At 49.8% G+C, this 17,492-nt stretch overlaps 1 long non-coding RNA gene across 1 annotated transcript; it reads left to right on the top strand.

Moving 5' to 3' along the window:
* The first annotated feature begins 3,186 nt into the window (after window positions 1-3,186).
* On the top strand, window positions 3,187-14,311 carry LOC123846316 (uncharacterized). The gene is made up of 3 exons (XR_006791245.3): window positions 3,187-3,558; window positions 4,052-4,134; window positions 9,545-14,311. It is a non-coding gene; the product is annotated as an uncharacterized LOC123846316 (long non-coding RNA).
* Window positions 14,312-17,492: the final 3,181 nt, after the last annotated feature.

Below are 17,492 nucleotides of genomic sequence, written 5' to 3'. Positions count from 1 at the left end.
CTCCACCAGGCCTGCGATAATTTAAGGAGAACACAATTTGCTTCTCTCAGACCTCGACGTCAGGTGGCTCCATTGGTCTAGATGCCAAACAGGGGTCAGTCAGAGACACCCACCCCTCCTCCGATCTCTGGCTGAGTTCAAGACTTTGCTTCTCCTCACCTACGTGACATCAATTAACCTGGGGAAGTTAGGCACCCCGCTCACCAACCCCCATTCTGTCTGCATGTTGCATTTTGCCTCCAGAAGATGCCTCAGGGCTGAAAAACTATGTGCGTTTCCCAGCCCAGGGGCATCCAGATGCTTCTGGGTCCTTCTGAGTCATCATTGCACGTGACAGATGGACACTCAACCTAACCCAGCTCTGCTCTCCTTTGCTGCAACCTCAACCCAGTGTTCTGCCAAATCTCCTCTCCCCGGGTCATCAGTCCATCTGCCCTTGTGTCCAGCCACTCCGGCCCAGGATGGCATTTTTCATTCTTTTCAGCTCTCCATGGAAGATTTGGAACTTCGGAGGCTGCTGCTCAGGGCTGGACAGGAAGGAAGTGTGCGTTGCTGCCCCCAGAACGGAACAGCAGTGCTGGTGACCCTGCTCCCCCTCCTCAGGCGTCCCCCTCGGGGCTCACACTGAAAATAGACTCTGTTCTCCTTGGTTACCCCCCACCTCCCCCAGGAGAGAAGACACAGGCTTCTGGTGAGCTGGCGCTGTTATCGGGACTGACTGTATTTCAGGAATTACCAGATGTTGGGAGAGGATAATGTGTCACTTCCTCTAACAAACAGTCTGGGCATCTGTGCATTTCCTTTTGAGCCAGCTCTTTAGGAGACTATGATGCAGTGATGTTGAAGGACAGATCACTCTGGCCTCCGCTCTCGGGGGGCTCTCCAAACTATTTGGTCCCTATCCTTCATTAAGAAACTGTTTCTGGGGGTACCTGGGTGGCTCAGTCGGTTGAGCATCTGCCTTCCGCTCAGGTGATGATCCCAGGGGGTCCTGAGATCCAGCCCCAGGTTGGGCTCCCTGCTTAGTGGGGAGTCTACTTCTCCCTCTCCCTCTGCCCCTCCCTCCACTGTGCATGAGCTCTCTCTGTCTCTCAAATAAAAATTAATAAAATCTTTAAAAAAAAAAAGTATTTCTATCCTCTGTATGCATGGGTGACACCATGAGGGGACACCATAGGTAGTGGTTAAAGTCAAGGGCTCTGGAGGGTCACCTGGGTGGCTCAGTCAGTTAAGTGTCTGTCTTCAGCTCAGGTAATGATCTCAGGGTCCTGGGATCAAGCTCCCCATGGGGCTCTACACTCCATGGGGAGTCTGCTTGTCTCTCTCTGCCCCTCTCCCTACTTGCTCTCGCTCTCTCGCTCTCTCTCTAAAATAAATAAATCTTAAAAAAAAAAAAAAAGGCAAGGGCTCTGGAGACAAGATAAAGGTGCTAAGGGAAAAGGACAAGTAGCCAAGAACTCTAGGAGGGGACTTGGAGTAATCAAATTGTCCATCCATTGTGGTCTCAGTGGGGGACAGGCACAAGCCACGTTACTGGGGAGCTCACCCCACCACCCCAGCCAGCCCTACTGAATCTGAAACTCTGGGGATGAAGCTCAGCACCCTCTTTTGAGCCTTCCAGATGGTTCTGATGGGCCCTTGAGTTTGAGAATCCCTGACCTGGATAGATGCACATTAGGGATTTCTCAGCAGCCAAGAGAAAAAGAGATGGTTACCCAAGAAAATGCTTCAGCAACCGCACAGAGGTGGGACTTAGGGGGGAGGCTATCTTGGCAAGAGAAAGATCCTACAAATAGAAATGAAGTGAACTCAGAGAAAATAATTAAAGATGTAGTAATATCCCTCTGCTATACTGGGCTAGTTTGTAGCACTTCTAGAATATGGTTTAACGGAGAATATATTCATAGGATATTTTTCAGATTAAAGACAATGTACAATGTGGGCCCAATTATGTAAAATGTGTGTGTATATCAGTTCAATAGGAACAATATTGGAAAATTACATATGAAAATGTTAACAGCAATCAACCCCCGGTGATGGATTATGGATAGTTATTATTTTATCCCTTAAGCTTTTCTGTTTACACCCCCAACTTTTCCATAGTAAGTAGGGCTTTTTATAACCAAATTTTTTTTTTCAATACCGTGACAAGTTTGTTGGGTCAAACAGTCCTTTAAACAAATTTGTATGGCCCTCTGCAGAGGCTAGCTCGCCAAGAATTTATGTCACAGAGATAATTAGCACCACCTGTTACGCTTGGGCTAAAAGGGGGCCTTGAACAACAACAAATGAGGGGACTGTGAAACTCATCAGCTCCATTTCAGACCCTCACAGCCGGGAGAGACCCCCCACCCCACCCCACCCCCTCCCACAGCACCTGCCGCCTGGGCCCTGGGCGCCGGTGAGCGTGGCTCTGGGGGTGTTGGGCGTTGTCAGCATCCGCGGGGCGCTGCCCCTCCGCGCCGCTTTGTGCGAAAGCCCGGCGCCTCTCGGTTTTTACACCCCGATTTCCAGCTGGGGATAAGCTCGAGGCAAACACAAAGCAAAACAAAAACACTGAAAGAGCCCTTAAAAGCCTTGAAAGGAAGAAAGGACAATGAAACGTGATGTAAGAGCCTCCGCCGAACAGCCAGTGACTCAGCGCTTCTGCCCCATCAACACCAGCTGCAGCCCGCGGAGGCTCACAGAACAGTCCCCCCCCCCCTCCACGCTGTGACACACACACACACACACACACACACACACACGCTGTGCAAACACCCCACCGCCTGGAGCGGAGCAAAAATTCAGCCCTTGCACAGCACCGCAGACAAGACCCAAAAGATCTGCAGCTGCTGCAGGGCAGAATGGCTAAGGGTGTTTCTTGCACGTTAATTCCGCTATTAACATCTTTTATCCAGACTCTATCCCTAAGGAGTTGGACGCGTGTCCCTGGGAGCAGAGTCAGCAAATTGGAACCAGTACCTGCCTGCAAGCCCGGCTGTCTCTCCTCTGACACATCACAGGGTGAAATTTGGTTAGTGGGGTTGGTTGGAGTGCTGGCTTCTGCAGGAGGCTGGGCTCAGAGGGGATGGGGGAGTTGCGTGTTCAGTCCCCACCCTTTGTGAGTCAGGGAGGGGGCTGGGAGAAGATTTGCACAGACTATAGATGGGAGTGGGAATCTGTCCCGAGGGATTTTGACTCAGGCAGTGACTCTGTCTGCAAACGGATCATCTTATTAAAAGTTGCATTTTTAAACTCAGTCCTTACCACAATTCAGAGTCGGTTGAAGTAACCCCTCCCATGGAGTCGGCTTGCCTTGGCCCCGCTCTTCCCAGATGGCTCTGCTACCACAGGGCCCGCCCCAAGGAACTCTGCCCATGAGGCTGGTCCCTGAGGCCTGACGCTTCCATCCAGCACCACATCCACATTGCACCAGCCACCGCTCTCGAGATTCGATCCCAAAGCAGCTTTATTTCTGTCACCCGGGGCTCCTTCAAAATGTATTCCACAGGGAAAGCTCTCTCCTGCCGTTCGATGAAAAACCCCATGAACTCCAGAATTTTTCTGCTGGCTCAGGTATGAGATCATTCTATGGACGGACATTCAAATCACAAAACACAGTCTTGTTTCAGAAATTAGGTGTCTGGGCCAAGAATCCCAGCAAACATTGTAATGTTCATTCCAAGGTGGGGCTTCCCAGCACTTCCTGTGCCCAGTACGGTGGGAAGGAGCAGGGCTCCGGGGACGGCATGGTTCTTATCAGGCTAAGGACGTGGCAGATAGTTGAATGGACTCTCTTTCCTGGATCTGCTTTTTTGTTTGTTTTGGTCTCAGGCACCCAGATGCTATCCTCAGGCTGCTCCCCCTGCACAGATTCTCCACCCCCCCCCCCCCGACTTCCCTCATCCCCTCACCTCTCAGGCCAACTCTTGGATCAAATTCAGGATGTCACCTAGCCTGCTCTCTCCCTCCTGAGGCCCACACAGGTTGGTCCCTGCTCTCTGTGGGGTGCAGTTCTTGCTCAAATGAAGCCCTGTTTTCTCTTTCTTCTACCTCTTCCCACTGCCAGGGCTGCTGCTGGAGGTTTCTGGGCCATTCTGCAAACGCAGGTCTCAGAGTGGATCTTCTCTTGCGAGATGTGAGGGAAAGGAGGTAAGAGCCCCAGCCCCATCCCTCTTGGGGAGGCCAGTGCAGTCATGGCTTTCCTGACAAATCCCCCTCTCCTTTTTCTTGATCCTTCTATATCCCTTCATGGGTGAGGGTTTCTGAGGGCTGTGAAAACCAGTTTCTGGACATTCCCTTTGAAAATCTGCATATGGTCTGTGTGACAAATACACATGCCTCAAATGAATATACTGTTCAACCAGCCACCTGTCTGGGGCACATAAGAGTCGTCATCTATAAGGTGGGAGTAATCCTATCTGCGCTCAGGAAGGCTCCAAGCATACCAGTCTGAGTACATGGCCCTTAGGTGAAAACAGTGTTTACATTCACCTATTAATGGTGTTATGAACTCACTTCACTTTCAGCTTCTTATAATTTTGAGATCAGAAACCTTTATCATATCACATTGAGTATGGAAAACCTCTGCATATTTTTTATTTTTAATTTTTTAAAAGATTTTTATTTATTTGTCAGAGAGAGCACAAGCAGGGGGAGTGTCAGGCAGAAGGAGAAACAGTCTCCCCTCCGAGCAGGGAGCCTAACATGGGACTCGATCCCAGGATGCTTGGATCATGACCTGAGCTAAAGGCAGACACTTAACCAACTGAGCCACCCAGGCATCCCACCTCTGCCTATATTTAAGTTTGCATTTTCAAATATAAGCTATAGTTTGTAATTCTTAATATTCAACAATAAACATTATGACACCATAAAAAAAAAAAAATACTATCTGACCTCCTCACCCCCTAGACCTGTTGGGATTTGGACAAGACCAGAGAAGCTCTGGGAACTCGCATGCTGTCAGTGGTGGGTTGGAGTCGGTGCGTGTCTGTTCCCAGCTCCCAAGTTCTGGAATATCACATTGGTAGTTTGAGATTGGCCGTGGTGAGAGTCCATTTCCACCATGTATTTGAGCAAATGCTGCAAGTTAGAGCTTTCTCTCTCCCTTCCCCACCCAAAGCTGATTATTAAACACCCATATACCGCTGCATGCAATTATAATGCAATAAATTTTATTGCTATATATGGTCTATATCTGGAGGCCTCACGTGACGTGGCTGGAAGATAAGGCTCCTGGGTAGAGCCATGATAAAGAAGAGAGCATCAGAACGAAGGCTTTGCCTCCCATAGGAATATCCCTGGGAGTGGCCCCAGAGATGTGCCCAAGGGCAGGACAATAGGGTTCTCAGGGCCTGAGGAAGCACCTGCTTTCTGGGAAAAGTGATTTCCTAACAGATGGGGGAGAGGAGTGAGTGTGTGTTCCTCAGAGTGGGAAGGCAGGCTGGGATGGCTAGAGTGGCCCTGGGAAGCAGGGTGGCCCCATTTTCAGGCCTAGACCAGTCTCTACTCCTGCAGGTCCTCCCTGATGCCTGGATGCACAGAAGGCCACTCCAGCCCCACAAGCAGCATGGCCTCTGTGGCCCCAGAGCTGGGCTCCACCTCCTGGCCCTTAAAGGCAGCAGAATCTAGGATAGTGAAGGCCACCCCACGAGAAAGGAACAGAGGGGGCATCAGTAGCCATCTGGGATGACGGAAGCCTTCTGGGGAGCTGGCAAAGGTAGGCGGGGGTGGGGGGTTGGCTAGGATTTTGCTCCTCTGGCTTTGACATCTTACCTCAGGGTGGTAAGGATGGCCCAGACTCAGAGCACAAGGCCAGGGCCAGTGAGCACCCCAGGCTCAGGGTGTGGAGGGCCAGTCCCTGACAGTGACAATTATGACGCTCCCTGGAGGGGCCTCAGGAACAGAGGAAAGCCTGTCACTAACAGTGACTCGGCCTGCAGCAATGACCCAGTGAACGAGCAGTTGGGCGTGGCCAGCCTCCTAAAGGAGCATGAGTGTGCTGGGGGGAGGAGTCAGAGCCCAAACAGGTGAATGGCATCTACAGATCTACACCCCCGGGGTCCATCTGAGATGCCGTCTGTCACCCTGGTTCCTAAGGCAGGAAAACTTCTGCTCCGTTTTCTCTATTGCTGCGGATTTTGTTTTCTTCTCAGAGTATCTTTACAGAAACTGCGTCTAATTGGATTGTTGTTGTTGTTGTGTTCTACCAGCTGTGGAGAAGCCCCATTCGCTTTCTAATACTGTTCGAGAGTCTCAAGTATATGAGAAATTAAGCCATACTTGCCATTCTTCAAAATGTTTAAATTTCCATGTAGGTCCCATTGGCCTGGTTTTCTTTTGTCCTCTTGGGGCACAGAATCCCGAACAACACTACCCTCTGAGCTGTGGCAGAAGGAAGACAGCAATGTCAGAGAGCAGTGGACTGTTAATCCTGACGAGGGACAGACCAGAAAAGCCACTGCTTCCTTCCCGGTCACACGTCCTGTGGGAGAGAAGCTGCCAAACATGAGCCTTGCTTGCTTTTTAAACCTCAGCAAAGGAGAGCATAGACATAAGGAAGGGGAGATTAAATTCTAACGGAAAGATAAGCATTTATTTTTGAATGTTGGATACACAGCAGCTCCATCAGGGAGTAGTGATAAATTTTACATTTTGACATCCAAATCTTAAAAAGTAGTGAAGTCCAAACCTGTTCTGAGCCTGGGTGGCTCAGTCAGTTAAACACCTGCCTTCAGCTCCGGTCATGATCCCGGGGTCCTGGGATCGAGTCCTGACTCGGGCTTCCTGCTCAGCGGGAAGCCTGCTTCTCCCTCTCCCTCTGCCACTCCCCTTGCTTGTGAGCTCTCTCAAATAAATAAATAAAATCTTTTGAAAAATAAATACATGATAGTTATTCCAGATCTGGAGGTAACATGGCTTCCACTAGTAAGATTATGTAGCATCAGTCCCCAGTCTGACTTTCCATGGAGTCTTGCTCAGGACAGAGGTCCTGGGCCCCAGTCCACCCTGCTGGGGCTGACGAGAACCTGATGATTCTACTAAACCAGCTTACGTCTCTCTGAGTTTATTTAAAATGGGTGAAGACCCCCAAATTGTCATGTCCATTACTATACTGCCATCTAATGGCGAGGTGTATTAAAACACAAATGTCAGGGACCACTGACCACTCAAGGTTTTTTTCATAGCAAACAGTTATAATGTATCTCTTTGTCTCTCCAGATAAGTCACCAAATGGCCCCCATAGTTCACAGAAAGGAAAGTCATGAAGTCTCTAATTTGACTATCTGAAAAAAGATTGTGTAAGCATCAGTGAGGACAGGAGGATTTCTAAAACACTCCCAAAGTGTGCATGGTAAGAGAAGACTGCTCTTTTAAGAGAGTTGTTTACACTTTCCTGCATATGAGAATTTAGGAACAACAGAAGGATTTGTACAATACAGTATGTGTATAATGAATTATTATCTTACAGAAAGGAGGACAAAAATTTCAATCATAACCCCATGCACTCTCCGCTGCTCTAAAAATAAAGTCCCACGGCACAGATTAAGTTCCATTGCTATATAAGAAAACACTGATATATTACCAACCCTTTGCCCTCTGCTCCTGCTGGTCAAGATTTTAGATTACTGGTTTTCCTCAGTGCTAAATGTTGGAAGTGGATATTGGGGGAAATTTACTGAGCAATGAAAATGAAGACTGCCTCTCCCTTCCCCATGTTCCCCACTCCCCCTGCTCCTAATACACAGGACACACATATCAGGGATTTTTCCACTTCCTGAGCAATTCCATTAGTGTCACCAATAACTCAACTCTAAATCACATCAGAAGACAGCTTGAACCCCGGGAATTCCTGGGTGCAGCTAGCTGGTCCACAGTGCACAGAGGCTTGCTGCAGAACCCCCAGGACTCCAGGCTGCTGAGAGGCTGGCATAGACTAATGACAACAGACACTCGACCAGCTTCAGGGGAATGAAGGGCCATGAGAACAGCAAGCATGATGGGTAGGTAAATTAGGATACCCTGAAACTTGGCTTCAAACACCAAGTATGCTGTGTAATTTTGAGAAATACTGTTAACGAACTTAAAACAACCTAAAAATGCAACTTGCAAGTTGACTTCCAACCAGGGAACGGGGCAGGGATCACCGTTAGACCAGAGAAAATACCTTCTGGGGTGAGATCCATATTGTGTGCCCTTTCCCAAACAGCGCCCCTCCCCAGCTTTTGGAGCACAGAGTGGTAGAAAGGTGTGCTGTTAGGTTGTTTTTGTGGGTTTTTTTAAAGATTTTATTTATTTATTTATTTACTTACTTACTTATTTATTTATCAGAGAGAGAGACAGCATGAGCACAAGCAGAGGGACCGGCAGAGGCAGAGGGAGAAGCAAGCTCCCCGCTGAGCGAGGAGCCCGATGCGGGACCCGATCCCAGGACCCTGAGATCATGACCTGAGCCGAAGGCAGATGCTTAACCAACTGAGCCACCCAGGTGCCCCAGGTGTGCTGTTAGGTTATAAGCATACCTAGAAGCACAGAACTGTACAAAACTACCACATCTCCTCCCAGTACACGGATACAACAAAACTACCAGGCACATCTTATAAATCCATGATTTTCTTTTTCTTTTTATTTATTTATTTATTTGAGAGAGAGAGAATGAGTGGGAGGGCCAGAGGGAGAAGGAGAGAATCTCAAAGCAGACTCTCCGTCGACCATGGAGCTCGACTCGGGGCTCGATCTCATGGCTCTGAGATCATGATCTGACCCGAAACCAAGAGTCAGTTGCTTACCGACTGCACCACCAAGATGCCCCTAAATCTGTGATTTTCTAAGTGCTGACCCCAACCAGCAGCAGAAGCTTCACCTAGGAACTTATTAGAAATGCAAATTCTCAGAGCACCTCGGTGGCTCAGTCCATGAAGCACCAACTTCAACTCAGGTCATGATCCCAGGGTCCTTGGATCAAGCCCCACATTGGGCTCCCTGCTCAGTGGGGAGTCTGCTTCTCCCTCTCCCTCTGCATGCTGCTCCCCCAATTGTGCTTTCTCTCTCTCTCTGTGTCAAATAAATAAATCTAATAATAATAATAATAAAGAAATGCAAATTCTCCAGCCTGACACCTGACACTAGTCCTACATACAGAGTAGGAAACTCTGGGGTGGGTACAGAAGTCTGTGTTTTAACACATTCTCCGGGGGATTCTGCTACAGACATAAGCTTGAGAACCACTACCTGAAGGATGCAGTTTGTTGGTTAACAGATGGCAGGCGAGGTTGTGACCAAATAAGTTTAGCTGGAACCTGAAGCTCTGGGATCAACGTTTTGGCCCCCGTGTCCTCAGCTCCCTCAGTGTCAAGCAATGCGTCATCCTGGCCCCGAGCACCCCGGCAGTTTTAGTAGGTTCTGTCTACCTCCGGAGCCTGCTTCTTCTCCCTGGGAATGAGCGAAAGCCACTGGAGCGACGCTAGTCATCCACGTTGGAGCTCAGCAGAGACATCCCCAGGGACGCTCGATCACCTATCTTGTTGTTTAATCTTTAGCATCGGTGGTTTGCTTCCAGGTCCAGCAAGAATGGTTGGCAAGCACGGTTGTTAGGTGGGAGAACTGGAACAGGAGATCTCGCTGTGCTCAGAGGAAACCGCGCGGCCAGCCAACCGCTCCAGGGACGGAGACAGCAACAGACCCAGCATCACTTCACGAAGAGGACAGAAAGCGACGGATTTTAGGGCTTTTCTTTTTTTTTCTGATAAAGTTACAGAAACGTCTAAATACAACTTGAAAACCCACTTTCCCACCACCTAAAATGAACGACTATTAACATTGTGTCTGCAGATGAGCTGGGAGAACAGAGAGCAGTTGGAACAGGGCGAAGCAAGGAAGTTTTTCTGAAGTAATTCTTAACAAAGGACGTCCTCGTGCTTTTATCAGAAAACATTTCCACTGTGAGGTTTCCACATAGCTGCTAATAATAACTTGTAAATTTGCCTAGCTGGCGGCTGGAGCATTGGAATTTACGAATAACAAAGAGCAGAAAAAGAACTGAAGAGGAAGCCAGCTCTTTTCCTTGGGAATAAACACAACTTGCTTTTGAACAACCCTCCCCTTTCCTCCAAAGAGAGCAGGAAAGAACTCAGGCTAGTCCAAGGACAAGCAGGCTATGGATCATTAAAGTGGAAGGCTTTTCCATCCCTGTTAGTGGAATCAGAGCCAGAGGCAGGAAGCCCAGAAGCGAGAACCACCACCAAGGGCACGCCCCTCCCTGGCTCTGACCTTGAACTATGTTTGGTGTCACCCACAAACCCGAGAGGCAGTAAGAATGCGTGAAGTCAAGTTCATGAGCCCTGGTGTTTGTTCCCAGGGTGGGGAAAGGGTGGAGGTGTCACGGCTGGAGGGCTGGTCACCAGAGAGGACAAAGCCTTGCGGGGGCCTGAGCTGGCCAAGGCACAGGGCGAGGGGCTGTCATCCCCACTCTGACCCAGTTTCCCAGCAACATGGAGAACCTCCGAATGAAATCACCTGTGGCCCTGAGGACCTGTCTTCTATTCTTTGATAAGCTCACTCCACCTCTAGAGGCAAAAAATACATAGTAAAATACTCATCCTCCCACTTAACCTCGACCGGGAACCTCATTCTTGCTTGGAGAAACCTGTTTCCCGTTTCCCGTTTCCCCGGCAGGCAGAACAAAGTTGGAGGGGAGCAGAGGAGTCTTCAGTCTGTGCAAGAGGGCGGGGGTGCCTAGACCAGATACCCACTGGGCATCTCCCTTTTGTGTACCTATTGGTGAAATGAATATACTCATTGGCGAATTTAATAAAGTTAAGCGTGCAGCTCAGCTGAGCAGCCTCAGCAAACTTTCCCGCACCCCCACCCCCGGCAGGTGCACAGTTGGGTTTCTAGCACCCGGCGCCCCACTTCTCAGAGCAACGCTGCATGACCTCACGGTTCCAGGCTTTATGATGCCCGCCTGCTCCCCCACCCACCACACACACACTGGTTGTGCTTCTTCCCAGATCTCTCAGAAGCTCTTTAGAGGCAGTGGGAGCCTGTTTGCAGCTGCCAGAGCACCGTACCGAGGAAACCTGCAGAAGCATTCGGGCCCATCAAAAACCAATAACAAGAAATGGGTTTTTCACCTGGTTTCCTATGGAAAAAATAATATGGGGGGGGAGGTGAGTTTAGAATACACGCGTGGGTGGATGCATGTGCATGTTCTTACGTCGATTAGAAATTCTTTCAGCCAATAAACATTTCTTGGCACCTACCATGTACAAGACTCTGTGCTCTCTGACAACAAACGTGAGTGAGACACTGTCCCTAACTTCCAGGAGCTCACAATCTAGAGAAAAATCACCCTTACAAACTGGAAAATCATATCATAAGTCCTATGATAAAGGCTCATTCATCTATTCAACAAAGATGGACTGTGCACGATGTGCCAGCTTCAAGGATGAACAAACAGTTTTGAGAGCACAGAGGCCAAATGTAACTACCATTCCTCTTCCGAACACAAAGGATGTGATAGGAGAGCCGCCATGCACATGCTCTTCAAGGAGAGGGTCCTTCTTTTTGCACAACCATCCCACCTGGTGTGTGCCCACAAACATCCAACATATCCTGCTTCCCAAGGATGGATTTCCTGTCCTCTCATTCACTAGTCAGTTTCAACCCGATCTTTGTTGGAAAGAAGGCTTTCTGGAGGGAAGCCCGAACTGAGTCTCAGAGGATGTGTGGGAATGAAACCAAGTTGTGTGTGTCAGAGGGACCGCTCGAGAAAGACAGGAGAGATGCCATGTGGGCACGGAGACCACCATGCAATCCAGCCTCTTGAGCATAGAGATTCCAAAGCCTTGACCTTGCCGGAGTTGTTTGCAGTTTGGCAAGCTTCCGGGAGCCAACCCCATTCTTGAAGGATGGCATAGCAACTAGAAGGCCAACTTCTTAAGTCAGAGTAGCTCTGGCCGGTGGGCCATGCGGCTTTGGAATCTGGATAGATGCAGAAGGATGCTGAGTGAGCAAGAAATTGGAGCAATTTGCAAAGTCAGTGATCTTGTCATCAACTGAGGGCAGCTGCGGTCTCTTTGTGGCTCCCACCTCTGTCCCCTCCATGCAGAGCCAAGTTTCCAGGAGCTGCACTTTGCTCTGCTCCCTCAGCCCCCACAGCCCGCACCCCACCCTCCCCTGCACCTGCCTCTGCGAAGGCCACAAGTCCCTCTGGTTCAGCTGCCATTGATATGGCCTAAAAATTCCCAAATCCCCATCTACAGCTCAAATGCCTTTTTTTTTTCTTTTCAGTGTGATAAAATACATTTAACATAAATTTACCATCAGAACCATTTGGGTTTTTTAAAGTGTACAGCTCAGTGGCATGAAGCACATTCACACTGTTATGCAACCATCCTCACCATCTGTCTCCAGAACCCTTTCGCCTCACAAACCTGAAACTCTATACCTGTTGAACATTCCTCCCTCCCCCAGCCCCTGGCAACCACCGTTCTACTCTGTCTCCGTGAGTTGGATGACTCTAGATACCACATAGAAGTGGAATCACACAGTATTTGTCCTTTTGTGACTGGTTTATTTCACTCAGCGTAATGTCCTCAAGGTTCATCCGTGTTATAGCAGGTGTCAGATTTCTTTCCTTTTTAAGGCTGAATTATACACACATACAAATAGACATACTACATTTTGTTGATCCCTTCATCCATCGATGGATACTTGTGCTATTTGAATAATCCACTAACATGGGTGCACAAATAGCTTTTCGAGACCCTGTTTTCAATTCCTTGGGATAAATACCCACAAGTGGAACTGCTGGATCACATAATAATCCTATCTTTAATTTTCGGAGAAACTGTCATACTATTTTTTCCCACCACTTTACATTCCCACCAACAACGTACAAGGGTTTCAACCTTTCCCCATCCTTGTCAATGCTTGTAATTTTCTGGTTTTCTGATATTAGTCTTCTTCATGGGAGTGAGATTCCAATGGCTTCTATCAATGCTAGACTTGCATAGCCAGCTCCCTACTGGACATTTCCATCTGAATACCTCAAGGAACCTTGAACTTGACTTGTTCGAAACTAATCTTTTCCCCCCAAACCTGATCCCCTCTGGAGTTCCCTGTGGGAGCAAACCACCACTGTTCCTCCAGGTGCCAGAGCTGGACGCTGGAAGCTACTCTTGTCCATTCCACCAATCCTAGCTCCTTGGTACGTCCTGAACCTTCCCTCTTCTCCCCACTCGGTCCTAATGCTTTCATCTGAGCTGAGGTCAGGGTCACCTCCCCTGGGAATGCCCACGCCAGTCCCTGCCTTCTGTCCCGCTCCCGCTGACTTATTCTTCCCACTCCAGCCCGAGTTATCACTTTAAAATGCGAATTGGATCCCATCCTCCCGTTTAAAATCCTTCAGGGGCTCCCCAGTGTCTTCAGGATAAAGCTTGAAGTTGTTAGAATTACAACTCCGTAGCCTGGCCCTTTCAGATCTGGACAAACCTTAGCTCTTAACACTTCCCGGCTTTGTCCTTCGAGTGCATATTGAATGGCTAGCAGTGGCCCAAATGTGCTACAATTGCAATTCCTCTCCCCAAGAATCCTTACCTGGAACACCCTCCCCCACTCCAGCTTCCTCCAGTACCTAACCCTGTTGAAATGTCACCTTCTCTGGGCCTCTGGCTCCTCCAGCTGGGCTGGGACCCCGTCCCCTAGACGTAGAGCACATTGAGGTTCTGGACTATGCTCTATTTATCTTTGCATTCCAGTGTCTGGCTCAGAGTTTGGCACATACTAAACACCATCTGGGCAGCCAAAGCAGGCTTCCTGGAGGAGATGACAACTCACTTGAGTCCTAACAAATGGCGAAGAATTGGCCAGATGGAAACAGGTCAAGGAATATCTCAGGAGGTAGAGGCAACAAGCAAAAAAGCATGCAGGCGTGCGGTTCAGACCAATGCATCGGAGAAACATGGGTCGTGCAAGGTGGCTGGGTGGCTAGGTGGCTGGGGCAAAGGGAGTGGCAGAGACGAGGCCAGGCACGCTTGTCAATGGACTCACAGCAGAAACACCTTCGGGCCGTCCTGGCCAGGGCTCCAAAGCATGGAGCTATTCTGTAAGACTAGTTAGGGGTGACCTATGAGCCCTGGTATTCAGAATTAAGGCGCTGATGACAGATAAATGCATTATCCTCCCAGAGTATGCACACTTGAATTAAGTGGTGGATCGGCCATTCCCCAAATAGACCTTCATGAGGCCATTGGTTGAATTGAACTGACAAAAAGCATTAACACAAAAAAAATATTGATAATAATAACGAAATGTCTTATATCCATGAAAATATAATAAGATAGTATTAATAAAGTTATGAAATGAAATTTGGGTGCTTCCGGAAATCAGTCAGAGGCTAAGGGAGAGACATGTACGGGCTGGAGATGACAAGGCTCCTAAAATTGGGAAGCACCAGTCCTTCCCACAGTCTGAAGATCAAGAAGTCAGAGGAGGTAAGGAGTGGAAGCAGGATAGGTGGGAACAAGAGAGGAGAGGTTAAAAAGGGTCAGATGGTGAGCAGAGAACAGAACCAGTGGGTTTGGGGGACCTTGCTGTTTCTCCTACACAGCGAAGCCCTTCACACAGTGTCCCCTCAGTGACAAAGGCTCTGAACAATGGTGGACGGAGTCCTGATGTCACATATGGCCCCGGACCATTCCATGAGTCTATAGAAACCAGTCCCCAGCATTGGGTAAGATGGTTCTGGATTCTCACCTGTGATCCTCGTATAGCTGGGGTGTTGGGGGTGAGAGCACCTGGCTCCGGGGTCCCCGACAGACCAGGTTCAGCCACTCCCTGCAGACAAAATCAAAGGCGGAGAGTGGAGTGAAACAGGAAAGGAATTTATTTTAGCAAGGCCGACGCCGGGCTTTGCCACCTGCCCCTGACATGACTGGGAAGACTCGCGTAGACATGGCCTGGGATGCCCTGGCAGCACCAGGAGGAGAGAAGAACCATCCTGCGTGGCCCATCGGCTTCCCCTGGGTGCTCTGTGAGAGGCGGGAAAGGGGGACACTGAAGCCTCGGTAAAACCACGGCCCTGGCCCCACAGGAAAAGTTCCCTGGTGAGGTCACACCCTCCACGGAGGCAGCTCAGAAAGGCTGGGGAAAGAGGTCTTCTCTGGGAATTGGGCATGGGGGAAAAGGGCCACAGGGGGTCAAAAGCCAAGGCTGCAGGAAACAAAGTGCGGGTGGTGGGGCGGGGGGGGGGGGGGGGGGGAGTGACCGGCTAGTGTTCGCGTGCTGTCACCTCCCGGCGGACTTCAGAACTGCAGAGCCGCCCTGCTGGAACAGAAATGCACCAAGCGTGCATTAATGGGGCACCCGGATGTGGGCGGCGTAAGACTTGGTCCCCGACCTTGCTGACATTGCGGTTCAGGATGAGAGAGACAGTAGCAGGTCGTGTGTGGTAAGTGCGAGCGGCAGAAGAAGGTGTGCACGCCAGAATGGCGGGGTATTGCCACCTCCACCCTGTTATCCAGTCCTCCAATTCCAAGTCACAAATACTCCCTAGATCCACCCACTTCTCCCCGCTGCCACTTCTCTCCTCATCCAATTCTCATTTTTGCCTAGCCTCCTCTAAATATTCGCTTTCTTTCCCTCAATCGTCCACATCAGCCTGCTTAAAATCTTTTAGTGTTTTATGATTGCTCTTAGGATGGAGACCAGGTCAGGTGGGTGCTCACTGGGGTCCCTCCTCCTCACCCTCAGTGGGATGCTTTAACCACGGTGGCGTCTCCCTCCGAGCCTTGCAGTAAGACTCAACACTATTCCATTCTGAATGGATGGTCCCCAGGGAGGGTCACTGGCAGAGGGAGGGTGAGATTAATGGGGGTGGGGGGTGAATGTAGGGAAAGGTAGTGGAGAGAGACCATTAAAGTCAGAAGACCTCCAGGCTGATTACCCCTAAAGCATGTGAAGTGCACACATAACTTTCTCTGGGTCTCAGAGTGAATGATGTTGTGCATACATTGCGGGGAGAGTGTCCTAATCACCTACTTGGCGTCCTACCCTGGGGCTCTGGCTGGTTGGATTCATTCATTCTGCAACCTTTAGGGAATTCCTGTCATCTAAGAGGTTATACCCACCCGTGGCCCCCAGAGGGCACTGTAGAGGCGCTTCTGGGCAGCTTGTCCTGCACTCAGGTGCTGATCAACTTCAGGGTCAGTGGCCCCAGATGTGAAAGCTGCTGAGGTCAAAGCAATCTGATGATTATGGAGCAGGGTGGGTGGAGGAGTGTGGGAGAGTGAATGTCTACTCTGTGAGCTATCTGAGAGTCCTTGAACAAACATATTTTGTTGGGTTAGCTCCTTGCAACCAAGGAGCCACAACATGTTATCTGGTTCACATCTCCTGGTTGGCCAACCACAGATGGTGAGCAACACATATTGTACAAGCCTTGGATGGTAGCTGCCAGAGGAGGAGGTGGCTGGGAGCTCCTGAAATGTGCTCAGGAGTCCATCGTGGTGCTTGGGGGCTAGTCGGGAAGGGTAGACGGAATGGCTGGGAAAGAAATTACACCACCTTGCTGAAGACATCTCTTACCAGTGGGAACGAGCCAGGAGAAGATCAGCAAGAAAGGGTGAAGATGAAGCACAGAGCACACATATTCCAGGGACATTTGGGACTGGAGAACGTACTGCGATCCTCAGACCGCCCCAGGACAGAGGTCAGCGGTGGGGCCACAGTGCGGGATGTCATCAGGCAGACAATGGAGAAGAATGTCCCTTTCTAAAAGGGCCCTCTGACCCCTCTTGTGGCCAGATTCAGAGAAAAGTAGGCACAGAGGAGGCCCCCCTCTTCTGCTGGAGAAATCATTCATTCTCAACAGCGTGAAGCTAGCCCAGGTCCAGATAAGCCGGATAACAGCGGAGGTGGTGGGTACTTGGCCGTGCTGGGGACAGGAATCCGAAGTAGAACAAAAAGTAGGAGTTCTCAAAGAAATGGCTCCCCCTTTATAGGGTGCAGGGGTGGTGGGTGATACACTAAGCTCTGGACATGCTCCTCCCTGGGAGATGGATGGCGAAGGGCTCATGAGTCACACACCCTCCCCAGGGGTGGTGGCAGTATCCACCTCGCTCCAGGTGGCCCCGGGTCTTCTGGAAGCCTGTTCTGTCAGACCAAGGCTTGCTCCACAATGTCGCAGGTCCAGAAAAGCAGGGCCCTCCCCTTCCCCCCTCCACCCTCAGGGCTCCAGCAGCCTGCGGAACCCTCCTCTGGGGCCCAGCCTGCAAATGCCATCTTGTATCACCAGTGTTTCCCATGGTACCTGCCATTTAGCAAATGCAGAATAAATAAATCTTGATGGCATGAATTTGAATGGGCCTGCCGACTTTGTGCAGCACAGCCCTGAGAAAGCGCACTTCCAGATTCTTACCTGTAGCAACAGAAACCAATCCTATAGCAGGTTAGTGGGGAAAACAGATCCATTGTGAGATGTGGAGTAGCTCAGAGAGTAGCTAGGA

Source organism: Mirounga angustirostris, unplaced genomic scaffold, assembly GCF_029215605.1.
Source record: "Mirounga angustirostris isolate CCGP_5_RB_7025 unplaced genomic scaffold, mMirAng1.0.hap1 SCAF_6, whole genome shotgun sequence".
Taxonomy (NCBI): Eukaryota; Metazoa; Chordata; class Mammalia; order Carnivora; family Phocidae; genus Mirounga; species Mirounga angustirostris.
Note: the sequence above shows the minus strand (reverse complement) of the source record. Positions and strands in the feature narration are given on the sequence as shown.